The following is a 12535-nucleotide window of genomic DNA, read 5'->3' as shown; positions in this document are numbered from 1 at the left end:
TGTCCAGCAAGTGAGATGGAAGTAAACATGAGCAGCAGATGAAGGAGGATTACTGGAAACTGGTGTATGCAGCAGGAACTCAGAGCAGAGTAGCAGGATCACCACACAGGTTCACAGGAGCAGGTATATAGCTAGGGAGTAATCAGAGGTCAGGAGCTGGATGCAAGGCAGAATACTCTAGCACAGACTGAAAGATGGGGTGGAGTTTTATAGCAGGTAGACACAGTGCACATGAGACCAAAGACGCCATCTTGGAAAAGGGCAGTAATGCACAAAAGGTAAAAAATGTTAAGAGTCCTGACATGTCCAGTCAGTGCCTCCTCCATACTCCCCTCCAGTCAGCACCCACATAGCGTTTTAGGACTGCGTTGCACCGCGGCATAATGTGGTGTAACGCAGTCTGTTAAACCTGCCATTAACCATGTAAGTGTGCCCAACTTTTTACTATTGATGCTGCCTATGCAGCATCAATAGTAAAAACACATAATGTTAAAAATAATTAAAAAAAACAAAAACATTATATTCTCACCTTCCGCCATCCGCGCCAGCCTTTCCTGATCCTCACGAGGCTCCGGTCCCAAGAATGCATTGCGGCATTGACCGGAGATGATGTAGCGGTCTCGCGAGATGGAAGGTGAGTATATAACTATTTTTTATTTTAATTCTTTTTTTAACAGTGATATGGTGCCCACATTGCTATATAGTACGTAGGCTGTGTTATATACTACGTGGGCTGTGTTATATACTGCGTGGGCTGTGTTATATACTGCGAGGGCTGTGTTATATAGTACATTGCTGTGCTATATACTACGTGGGCTGTGATATATACTACGTGGCTGTGGAATACACTGTGTGGCTTTGTTATATACTACGTGGGCTATGTTATATACTGCGTGGGCTGTGCTATATACTACGTGGCTGTGCAATATAGTTCGTGGGCTGTGCTATATACTACATACAGGTCCTTCTCAAAAAATTAGCATATAGTGTTAAATTTCATTATTTACCATAATGTAATGATTACAATTAAACTTTCATATATTATAGATTCATTATCCACCAACTGAAATTTGTCAGGTCTTTTATTGTTTTAATACTGATGATTTTGGCATACAACTCCTGATAACCCAAAAAACCTGTCTCAATAAATTAGCATATCAAGAAAAGGTTCTCTAAACGACCTATTACCCTAATCTTCTGAATCAACTAATTAACTCTAAACACATGCAAAAGATACCTGAGGCTTTTAAAAACTCCATGCCTGGTTCATTACTCAAAACCCCCATCATGGGTAAGACTAGCGACCTGACAGATGTCAAGAAGGCCATCATTGACACCCTCAAGCAAGAGGGTAAGACCCAGAAAGAAATTTATCAACAAATAGGCTGTTCCCAGAGTGCTGTATCAAGGCACCTCAATGGTAAGTCTGTTGGAAGGAAACAATGTGGCAGAAAACGCTGTACAACGAGAAGAGGTGACCGGACCCTGAGGAAGATTGTGGAGAAGGACCGATTCCAGACCTTGGGGAACCTGAGGAAGCAGTGGACTGAGTCTGGTGTGGAAACATCCAGAGCCACCGTGCACAGGCGTGTGCAGGAAATGGGCTACAGGTGCCGAAGCGCCTGACCTGGGCTACAGAGAAGCAGCACTGGACTGTTGCTAAGTGGTCCCAAGTACTTTTTTCTGATGAAAGCAAATTTTGCATGTCATTCGGAAATCAAGGTGCCAGAGTCTGGAGGAAGACTGGGGAGATGCAAATGCCAAAATGCCTGAAGTCCAGTGTCAAGTACCCACAGTCAGTGATGGTGTGGGGTGCCATGTCAGCTGCTGGTGTTGGTCCACTGTGTTTCATCAAGGGCAGGGTCAATGCAGCTAGCTATCAGGAGATTTTGGAGCACTTCATGCTTCCATCGGCTGAAATGCTTTATGGAGATGAAGATTTCATTTTTCAGCACGACCTGGCACCTGCTCACAGTGCCAAAACCACTGGTAAATGGTTTACTGACCATGGTATTACTGTGCTCAATTGGCCTGCCAACTCTCCTGACCTGAACCCCATAGAGAATCTGTGGGATATTGTGAAGAGAAAGTTGAGAGACGCAAGACCCAACACTCTGGATGAGCTTAAGGCCGCTATTGAAGCATCCTGGGCCTCCATAACATCTCAGCAGTGTCACAGGCTGATTGCCTCCATGCCACGCCGCATTGAAGCAGTCATTTCTGCCAAAGGATTCCCGACCAAGTATTGAGTGCATAACTGAACATTATTATTTGATGGTTTTTTTGTTTGTTATTAAAAAACACTTTTATTTGATTGGACGGGTGAAATATGCTAATTTATTGAGAAAGGTTTTTTGGGTTATCAGGAGTTGTATGCCAAAATCATCAGTATTAAAACAATGAAAGACCTGACAAATTTCAGTTGGTGGATAATGAATCTATAATATATGAAAGTTTAATTGTAATCATTACATTATGGTAAATAATGAAATTTAACACTATATGCTAATTTTTTGAGAAGGACCTGTACATATTCTAAAATACCCGATGCGTTAGAATCGGGCCACCATCTAGTAGATGTATAAAATAGTAGAGAAGTGTGTCAGTTAACAATAGAGATGTAGACATTGAGAAGGGAGAAAAATATAGAAATGCTAAAGTGAAAATGATGAGATAAAGTGCATATAGCATTCAACAGTAAGATAATGTCATGATTAGTGTTGAGCGATACCGTCCGATACTTGAAAGTATCGGTATCGGAAAGTATCGGCCGATACCGGCAAAGTATCGGATCCAATCCGATACCGATACCCGATACCAATACAAGTCAATGGGACTCAAGTATCGGACGGTATTCCTGATGGTTCTCAGGGTCTGAAGGAGATGAAACTCTCCTTCAGGCCCTGGGATCCATATTAATGTGTAAAAGAAAGAATTAAAATAAAAAATATTGCTATACTCACCTCTCCGACGCAGCCTGCACCTTACCGAGGGAAGCGGCAGCGTTCTTTGTTTAAAATTTGCGCTTTTCTTTCCTTACGTGAAGTCCCGGCTTGTGATTGGTCGCATGCCGCCCATGTGGCGGCGACGCAACCAATCACAGCAAGCCATGACGTAATTTCAGGTCATTCAGTATTTTAAAATTACGCTCCGGCTTTGTGATTGGTTGCGTCGCAGTCACATGGGCGACGCAACCAATCACAGCAAGCCGTGACGTAATTTCAGGTCCTTAAGGATTTTAAACTTACGTCCCGGCTTTGTGATTGGTTGCGTCGCAGTCACATGGGCGCCGCAACCAATCACAAGCCGTGACGTCACGGGAGGCTGGACACGCGTGCATTTTAAAATGGGCGCGTGTCTAGCCTCCCGTGACGTCCCGGCTTGTGATTGGTTGCGGCGCGGTCAACCAATCACAAGCCGGGAGGCTGGACACGCGCGCATTTTAAAATGGGCGCGTGTCCAGCCTCCCGTGACGTCCCGGCTTGTGATTGGTTGCGGCGCGGTCAACCAATCACAAGCCGGGAGGCTGGACACGCGCGCATTTTAAAATGGGCGCGTGTCCAGCCTCCCGTGACGTCCCGGCTTGTGATTGGTTGCGGCGCGGTCAACCAATCACAAGCCGGGAGGCTGGACACGCGCGCATTTTAAAATGGGCGCGTGTCCAGCCTCCCGTGACGTCCCGGCTTGTGATTGGTTGCGGCGCGGTCAACCAATCACAAGCCGGGAGGCTGGACACGCGCGCATTTTAAAATTTTTAAAATGCGCGCGTGTCCAGCCTCCCGGCTTGTGATTGGTTGACCGCGCCGCAACCAATCACAAGCCGGGACGTCACGGGAGGCTGGACACGCGCCCATTTTAAAATGCGCGCGTGTCCAGCCTCCCGGCTTGTGATTGGTTGACCGCGCCGCAACCAATCACAAGCCGGGACGTCACGGGAGGCTAGACACACGCCCATTTTAAAATGCGCGCGTGTCCAGTCTCCCGTGACGTCACGGCTTGTGATTGGTTGCGGCGCCCATGTGACTGCGACGCAACCAATCACAAAGCCGGGACGTAAGTTTAAAATCCTTAAGGACCTGAAATTACGTCACGGCTTGCTGTGATTGGTTGCGTCGCCCATGTGACTGCGACGCAACCAATCACAAAGCCGGAGCGTAATTTTAAAATACTGAATGACCTGAAATTACGTCACGGCTTGCTGTGATTGGTTGCGTCGCCGCCACATGGGCGGCATGCGACCAATCACAAGCCGGGACTTCACGTAAGGAAAGAAAAGCGCGAATTTTAAACAAAGAACGCTGCCGCTTCCCTCGGTAAGGTGCAGGCTGCGTCGGAGAGGTGAGTATAGCAATATTTTTTATTTTAATTCTCTCTTTTACACATTTTTACATTAATGTTGTTTCGATACCGATACCCGATACCACAAAAGTATCGGATCTCGGTATCGGAATTCCGATACCCGCAAGTATCGGCCGATACCCGATACTTGCGGTATCGGAATGCTCAACACTAGTCAAGATTTTCCAAATATTGAGTCATCAAACTCGCATTATTGTTTCCTTCTACTCTTATGTCTAGAATCATAGGCAGTTCAGTAATGGCATACCACTCCAAGCAGAATATGATCAACAGGGAAACAAAAGACACCCTACATAGACATAACAAAACATGAATTAAAAACAAGAATAAAAACGTATATAAAAAAGTGCAGGCAGAGATGTTATGGTGGATTGAGAAATCTGTGCTGTGCTAGAAAACACAAAAGCAGCAGTCATGTCCACTTCTGTATCAGCTGACGGGCTCTCACTCACCCCGATTGTAGGGGATAATCAATTTGTTTAAAATTTACAAAAAATCTTTTATTAAATTATATTGAAACTTCGTAATTAAATAGTTAAGAAAGGTTACATGAACAAATGAATTAAAAAATGAAAGACATAAACAATACTAGGTCTGAGGCAAGCACAAATTATATATGGACTGGGAAGTTAGCCTCCTATGGGCACTATGTCGTGACAGTGTATGTTATGGTAGCCCCACTGCAATATGGCCAATATAGTAAAGAAGACTTCTATATGAACAATCAGCATAGAAATAAAGCTGCCAACGTTGCTGCAGTTGTATTGAGACACCAAACGTCAATGAACAAATATCACAGTGCCATAGGAAGGAGTCTTACCCATATAAGTCCTTGCGTGTCGTCAGAACACGCAGCATCCTCCTTTAATGCCCTATTACAGTTGTAACACTCCCATTTTGGCCACTTAAGGTATTGGGACACAATGAGGGACATTTATAAAGAATAAGAGGACATTAGTAATATATAGGGACACCCCCAATACATTGATAATGTGCCCCATCCTGGCCCCTACATACTTAAAATATCCTCCATTCTAGTTATTATTATTATTATTATACATTTATATAGCACCATTTATTCCATGGCGCTCTACATGTGAAAAGGGGCAAAATATAGACAAGCACATACAAGCATGTAAAGAGTTCCAGAGTATGGGGGAAGCACGGGAGAAGTCTTGTATGTGGTTGTGTGAAGAAGAGATAAGAGGGGAGCAGCGAAGGAGATCTTGTGAGGATCGAAGGTTCCAATATACTTATTATGTCCCCCAATTCTGGACTTTGTATACGTGTAATGTCCCCATTTAGGCCACCCCACACTTATATGCCGCATTTCGAATTATTCATATGACTCTTTCTTCCTCTGACACAGGCAGCGCAATGAAGTTATGTCACTGTAACGCAATTGAAAGCCTGTCATCAGATGAAAGGCCAGTGGATTCTACAGGTATTGCTGCCCAGAAAGGCAATAATTTTCACTAGACATAAACTGTAACCGTAGTGCAACACCACCACTTCTTCACACTGTTTAGAGGCTGCTGCCAGGTACTGTAACTTAGCTCCTATTCTTGTGCTAAGCTATGCACAGAAAATGTGTGCTGTCTATGGTACTGAAATCTGTGACAAGAACTGCAAATTAGTCAAGTGGCTGTATTAGATTTAAAGAAGTAAGTTGTGAGTACTATTTTAAGTATAAACCTTAGGTACCATTCACACAGGCAATGAAATTTTGATCCAAACATGTGCAGTTATAATTGCTTTCCACAGGCTGCACAGCACTAAAACAAAATCAGAAACATACATCCTTAACCTTACCCATGCACTTGTAAGGAGGAAGACAGGGCTGCGGGTACCTGTACTGAGCCGGGTATGGAACTGTCAAGGCTGCATCCCATGTTTCTCAGGGAAGGAATAGGGGACCGGACAGGCTCCATGACCCAGGAAGTAGGGGCGTGTTTAGACAGGGAACCCAGGCGGAAAGCTGGGAGGAAAGTGCACGAAGGAGCAGCGGTTTTGCTGCCATCAGCAGGTGAGATGCAAGGTGGGCAGCGTGCTCGGCACCCGAAGCTCTGGTGCTGTGACGGACTGCAGCAGACAGCTCCCGATGCCACCAGCGAGACAGCTAGTGTAGGAGCCATCGTGCGCCCAGTGACAGTAAAGTTGGTGCACGTGTGGAGAGCTCAGGGCCGGTTACAAAATAGTACCCTGCTGACCGTACTGCCAGACAGCGTACCACAACCCTCGTTTAACCCCCAGATTGCTGCAGCTATTGTTGCATTGGCTGCACCAGATTATGGACTAGGGGCTCAGCGGAAGGTAGCGGAGACTGACCACTGCCGCCTGAAGATGGATCGCTAACCTTGGACCCCCCTTGAGGACATTTCGTTGACAGCTATATGGACTACTATCCTCGCGTCTATCCTTGCGGCTGAGGAAACTATAGACACAATAATTTACTGAATGAACTGTTGCTATTTTTGCTTTTCACCTTTATTCTTCCTTTAAATTTAACTGTTTATCTCCCTGGGAGGAGTACTGTTTTTGTTCAATTAAATTGTTAACCCTTGCTCTGCCTCTCGTTCGTCACTGCATCCCACAACCTGCTTACACACTAAACAGATCAGACCCTGGCTACTCAAACATGGCTGAGCTAGCCACAGCTTGGTCAAGCAAAACAGCTACTGTCCATAGCAACCAGTGATACTCACAGTTCTCTGCACACAGCCTGTGCAGACTCTTCTCAGAGAGGGATTCTGGCCTGTCTCTCTCTCCTTATCACCAAGACACATCCATTCTGGTGCACACAGCCTGTGCATTCATCAGCTAACACATTCACCTCTGCTCTAGTGTGGATCTAGTGGATTGACAGTCCCTTAGGAAGCTTCCACATAATAAACATAGTTCCTGCTTCTTAGACAAACACTGCAGGTGCTTCTAATCAAACACTGCAAAGCTGGGATTTAACCCTTCCCAGCTGTGCTACAGTATTTTTATTTGCAATAGCAGTGATTCTTACACACTTGATCTAGGTCTACTAAGAGCCAGCAGTTCCGGAACTTGGAGTCCAATATAATTTACTACACAGTGATTATTGAGTTTTGTGTAAGCTAAAATCTAGTAGGCAGAGAGGTTGTACATTTTGTCTGACAGAAGGCCATCTGTTATGATCCTTAGTGGTTGAGGATCACAAATTACTCCAGCTAAGTAACAAACGTAGGACAAGCTCTAGGGAGGTGGCAAACTGGACTGACCGCAAATCTGAACCTATCCAAACACACTAGAAGTAGCCGGTGAACGTGCCTAAAAATCCTAGACGTTTCGAGCCAGCCTGAGGAACTAACTACCCCTAGAGAGAAAGAAAGACCTCTCTTGCCTCCAGAGAAATAATCCCCAAAGATATAGAAGCCCCCAACAGATAATAACGGTGAGGTAAGAGGAAGGCACATACACAGGGGTGAAAGCAGATTCAGCAAATGAGGCCCACTAATACTAGATAGCAGAAAATAGAAAAGGGAATCTATGCGGTCAGTAAAAAACCCTTACAAAATATCCACACTGAGATTTCAAGAACCCCCACACCAACTCACGGTGTGGGGGGAGAAACTCAGTCCCCTAGAGCAACCAGCAAGCGAGGAAATCACATTTTAGCGAGCTGGACTAAAAACATAACGAACACTGATAATCAAAAAATGATCAAACAAAAACTTAGCTTGTCTTGGAGAGACTGGGAGCAAGGTAGACACAAGGAATCTGAAGAGCACTGAATACATTGATAGCAGGCAAGGAACTGAGTATCCAGGTGAGCTAAAATAGGAAACCAACCAAGGATAATGAACCAGCTGATGCTGCAACCTGCAGAAAGACAACACTACACAGTACCGCTTGTGACCACTAGAGGGAGCCCAAAAATAGAGTTCACAACAGTACCCCCCCCTTGAGGAGGGGTCACCGAACCCTCATCAAGACCCCCAGGGCGATCAGGATGAGCCGCGTGGAAGGCACGAACCAAATCGGCCGCATGAACATCAGAGGCGACAACCCAGGAATTATCCTCCTGACCATAGCCCTTCCACTTAACCAAATACTGAAGCCTCCGTCTAGAGATACGAGAATCCAAAATCTTCTCCACCACGTACTCCAATTCGCCCTCAACCAGCACCGGAGCAGGAGGCTCAACAGAAGGAACCACAGGTACAACATACCTCCGCAACAAAGACCTATGGAACACATTATGAATGGCAAACGATGCTGGGAGATCCAAACGAAAAGACACCGGGTTAAGGATTTCCAAGATCTTATAAGGACCGATGAAGCGAGGCTTGAATTTTGGAGAGGAGACCTTCATAGGAACATACCGAGAAGACAGCCACGGCGGCGGTTGGCAAAGCGCTGAGCCTTCTCCTGTGACAACCTCAAATTGTCGACCACATGGTTCCAAATCTGCTGCAACCTATCCACCACAGAATCCACCCCAGGACAGTCAGAAGGCTCAACCTGCCCCGAGGAAAAACGAGGATGGAAACCAGAATTGCAGAAAAAAGGTGAAACCAAAGTAGCAGAACTAGCCCGATTATTAAGGGCAAACTCGGCCAAAGGCAAAAAAGTCACCCAATCATCCTGATCAGCAGAAACAAAACATCTCAAATAAGTTTCCAACGTCTGATTAGTTCGCTCGGTTTGGCCATTAGTCTGAGGATGGAAGGCCGACGAAAAAGACAAATCAATGCCCATCTTAGCACAAAAAGTCCGCCAAAACCTGGACACAAACTGGGATCCTCTATCAGACACAATATTTTCAGGAATGCCGTGCAAGCGAACCACATTCTGAAAAAATAGACGAACCAAATCGGAGGAAGAAGGCAACTTAGGCAAGGGCACCAAATGGACCATCTTGGAAAAACGATCACACACCACCCAGATGACAGACATTTTCTGAGATACTGGAAGATCCGAAATAAAATCCATGGAAATGTGCGTCCAAGGCCTTTTCGGAACAGGCAAAGGCAAAAGCAAACCGCTGGCACGAGAACAGCAAGGCTTAGCCCGAGCACAAATCCCACAAGACTGCACAAAGGAACGCACATCCCGCGACAAGGAAGGCCACCAGAAGGACCTAGCCACCAAATCTCTGGTACCAAAAATCCCAGGATGACCCGCCAACACCGAAGAATGAACCTCGGAAATAACTCTGCTGGTCCATCTATCCAGGACAAACAGTCTCTCTGGTGGACAACGGTCAGGTCTATCCGCCTGAAATTTCTGCAGCACTCGTCGCAAATCTGGGGAAATGGCAGACAAAATCACTCCCTTTCTGAGAATACCAGCCGGCTCAGAAACTCCCAGAGAGTCAGGCACAAAACTCCTAGAAAGTGCATCAGCTTTCACGTTCTTCGGACCAGGCAGGTATGAGACCACGAAGTTGAAACAGGAGAAAAACAACGACCAACGAGCCTGTCTAGGATTCAGGCGCTTGGCAGATTCAAGGTAAATCAGATTTTTGTGATCAGTCAAGACCACCACACGATGTTTAGCTCCTTCGAGCCAATGTCGCCACTCCTCAAATGCCCACTTCATAGCCAACAACTCCCGATTACCAACATCATAATTCCGCTCGGCAGGCGAAAACTTTCTTGAAAAGAAAGCACATGGCTTCATCACAGAGCCATCAGAGCTTCTCTGTGACAAAACAGCCCCTGCTCCAATCTCAGAAGCATCAACCTCGACCTGGAAGGGAAGAGAGACATCTGGCTGACATAAGACTGGAGCTGAAGAAAACCGGTGCTTCAGCTCCCGAAAGGCCTCCACGGCCGCAGGAGACCAATTAGTCACATCAGAACCCTTCTTGGTCAAATCCGTCAAAGGTTTAACCACGCTAGAAAAATCAGCGATGAAACGACGGTAAAAATTAGCAAAACCCAAGAACTTCTGAAGACTCTTAACAGACGTGGGCTGAGTCCAGTCATGAATAGCCTGGACCTTGACTGGGTCCATCTCCACAGTAGAAGGAGAAAAAATAAAACCCAAAAAGGAGACCTTCTGTACTCTGAAGAGGCATTTTGAGCCCTTCACAAATAAAGCATTAGCACGCAGGACCTGAAACACCATCCTGACCTGCTTCACATGGGACTCCCAATCATCAAAAAAGACCAAAATGTCATCCAAATAAACAATCATAAATTTATCCAGATATTCTCGGAAGATGTCATGCATGAAGGACTGAAACACAGAAGGAGCATTAGAGAGTCCAAAAGGCATCACTAAGTACTCAAAATGGCCTTCGGGCGTATTAAATGCTGTTTTCCATTCATCTCCCTGCTTAATGCGCACAAGGTTATACGCACCACGGAGATCTATCTTGGTGAACCAACTGGCACCCTTAATCCGAGCAAACAAATCAGACAATAGTGGCAAAGGATACTGAAATTTTACTGTAATTTTATTCAGAAGACGATAGTCTATACAAGGTCTCAAAGAACCGTCCTTCTTGGCCACAAAAAAAAATCCTGCACCAAGAGGGGAAGAGGATGGGCGAATATGTCCCTTCTCCAAAGACTCCTTTATATAACTCCGCATCGCGGCATGCTCTGGTATAGACAAATTAAAAAGTCGTCCCTTAGGGAATTTACTACCAGGAGTTAAATTTATAGCACAGTCACAATCCCTATGAGGGGGCAGGGCACTGGACCTGGGCTCATCAAATACATCCTGGTAGTCAGACAAAAACTCAGGGACCTCAGAAGGAGTGGAAGAGGCAACAGACACCAACGGAGTATCGCCATGAATTCCCTGACAACCCCAACTTGACACAGACATAGCTTTCCAATCTAAAACTGGATTATGAGCTTGCAGCCATGGCAGACCCAAAACGACAACATCATGCAAATTATGCAGAACGAGAAAGCGAATCACCTCCTGATGTACGGGAGTCATGCACATGGTCATTTGCGTCCAATACTGAGGCTTATTCTCAGCCAATGGCGTAGCATCAATTCCCCTCAGAGGAATAGGAAATTCCAAAGGCTCCAGGACAAAACCACAGCGCCTGGCAAACGACAAATCCATTAGATTCAGGGCAGCACCCGAATCCACAAAAGCCATAACCGGGTAGGACGACAAAGAACAAATCAAAGTAACAGACAAAATAAATTTAGGCTGTATAGTACCAATGGTGACAGGTTTAGCGATTTTTTTTAAGCGTTTAGAGCATGCTGAGATAACATGAGTAGAATCACCACAGTAAAAGCACAACCCATTTTGACGTCTATGACTTTGTCGCTCAATTCTGGTCAGAGTTCGGTCACATTGCATAGACTCAGGTCTCTGTCCAGAAAATACCGCCAAAGGATGAGCAGATTTGCGCTCCCGCAAACGCCAATCAACCTGAATGGCTAAAGCCATAGAATCACTCAGACTTGTAGGGGTGGGAAACCCCACCATAACATTCTTAATGGCCTCAGAAAGACCTTCTCTGAAATTTGCAGCCAGGGCACACTCATTCCATTGAGTAAGCACCGACCATTTCCGAAATTTTTGACAATACACCTCTGCTTCATCCTGACCTTGAGAGATAGCCAGCAACGCTTTTTCTGCCTGATTCTCAAGATTAGGCTCCTCATAAAGCAGTCCAAGAGCCAGAAAAAGTGCATCTACATTAAGCAAAGCAGGATCTCCTGGCGCCAGAGAGAAAGACCAATCTTGAGGGTCGCCACGCAACAAGGAGATAACAATTTTAACTTGCTGAGTGGAATCACCAGAGGAATGAGGTCTCAGAGATAGAAATAACTTACAATTATTCTTAAAATTTTGAAACCTAGATCTATCTCCAGAAAACAACTCAGGAATGGGTATCTTTGGTTCTGACATAGGGCTACGAATAACAAAATCCTGAATACTTTGCACCCGTGCAGTAAGATGATCCACACTAGAAGTCAGAGTCTGAACATTCATGTCTGCAGCTGAGCTCAAAACCACCCAGAGTTCAAGGGGATGAAAGAAGCTAAACAGACTGCAGCAAAGGAAAAGCGGGAGGAAAAAAAAAAAATGTACTCAGTTCTTCTTTTTATCCCACTTCTGCGATGCAATAAACACTTTTTGGCCTGCTATACTGTTATGATCCTTAGTGGTTGAGGATCACAAATTACTCCAGCTAAGTAACAAACGTAGGACAAGCTCTAGGGAG

This window comes from Ranitomeya variabilis, chromosome 5 (assembly GCF_051348905.1).
Source record: "Ranitomeya variabilis isolate aRanVar5 chromosome 5, aRanVar5.hap1, whole genome shotgun sequence".
NCBI lineage: Eukaryota > Metazoa > Chordata > Amphibia > Anura > Dendrobatidae > Ranitomeya > Ranitomeya variabilis.
Note: the sequence above shows the minus strand (reverse complement) of the source record.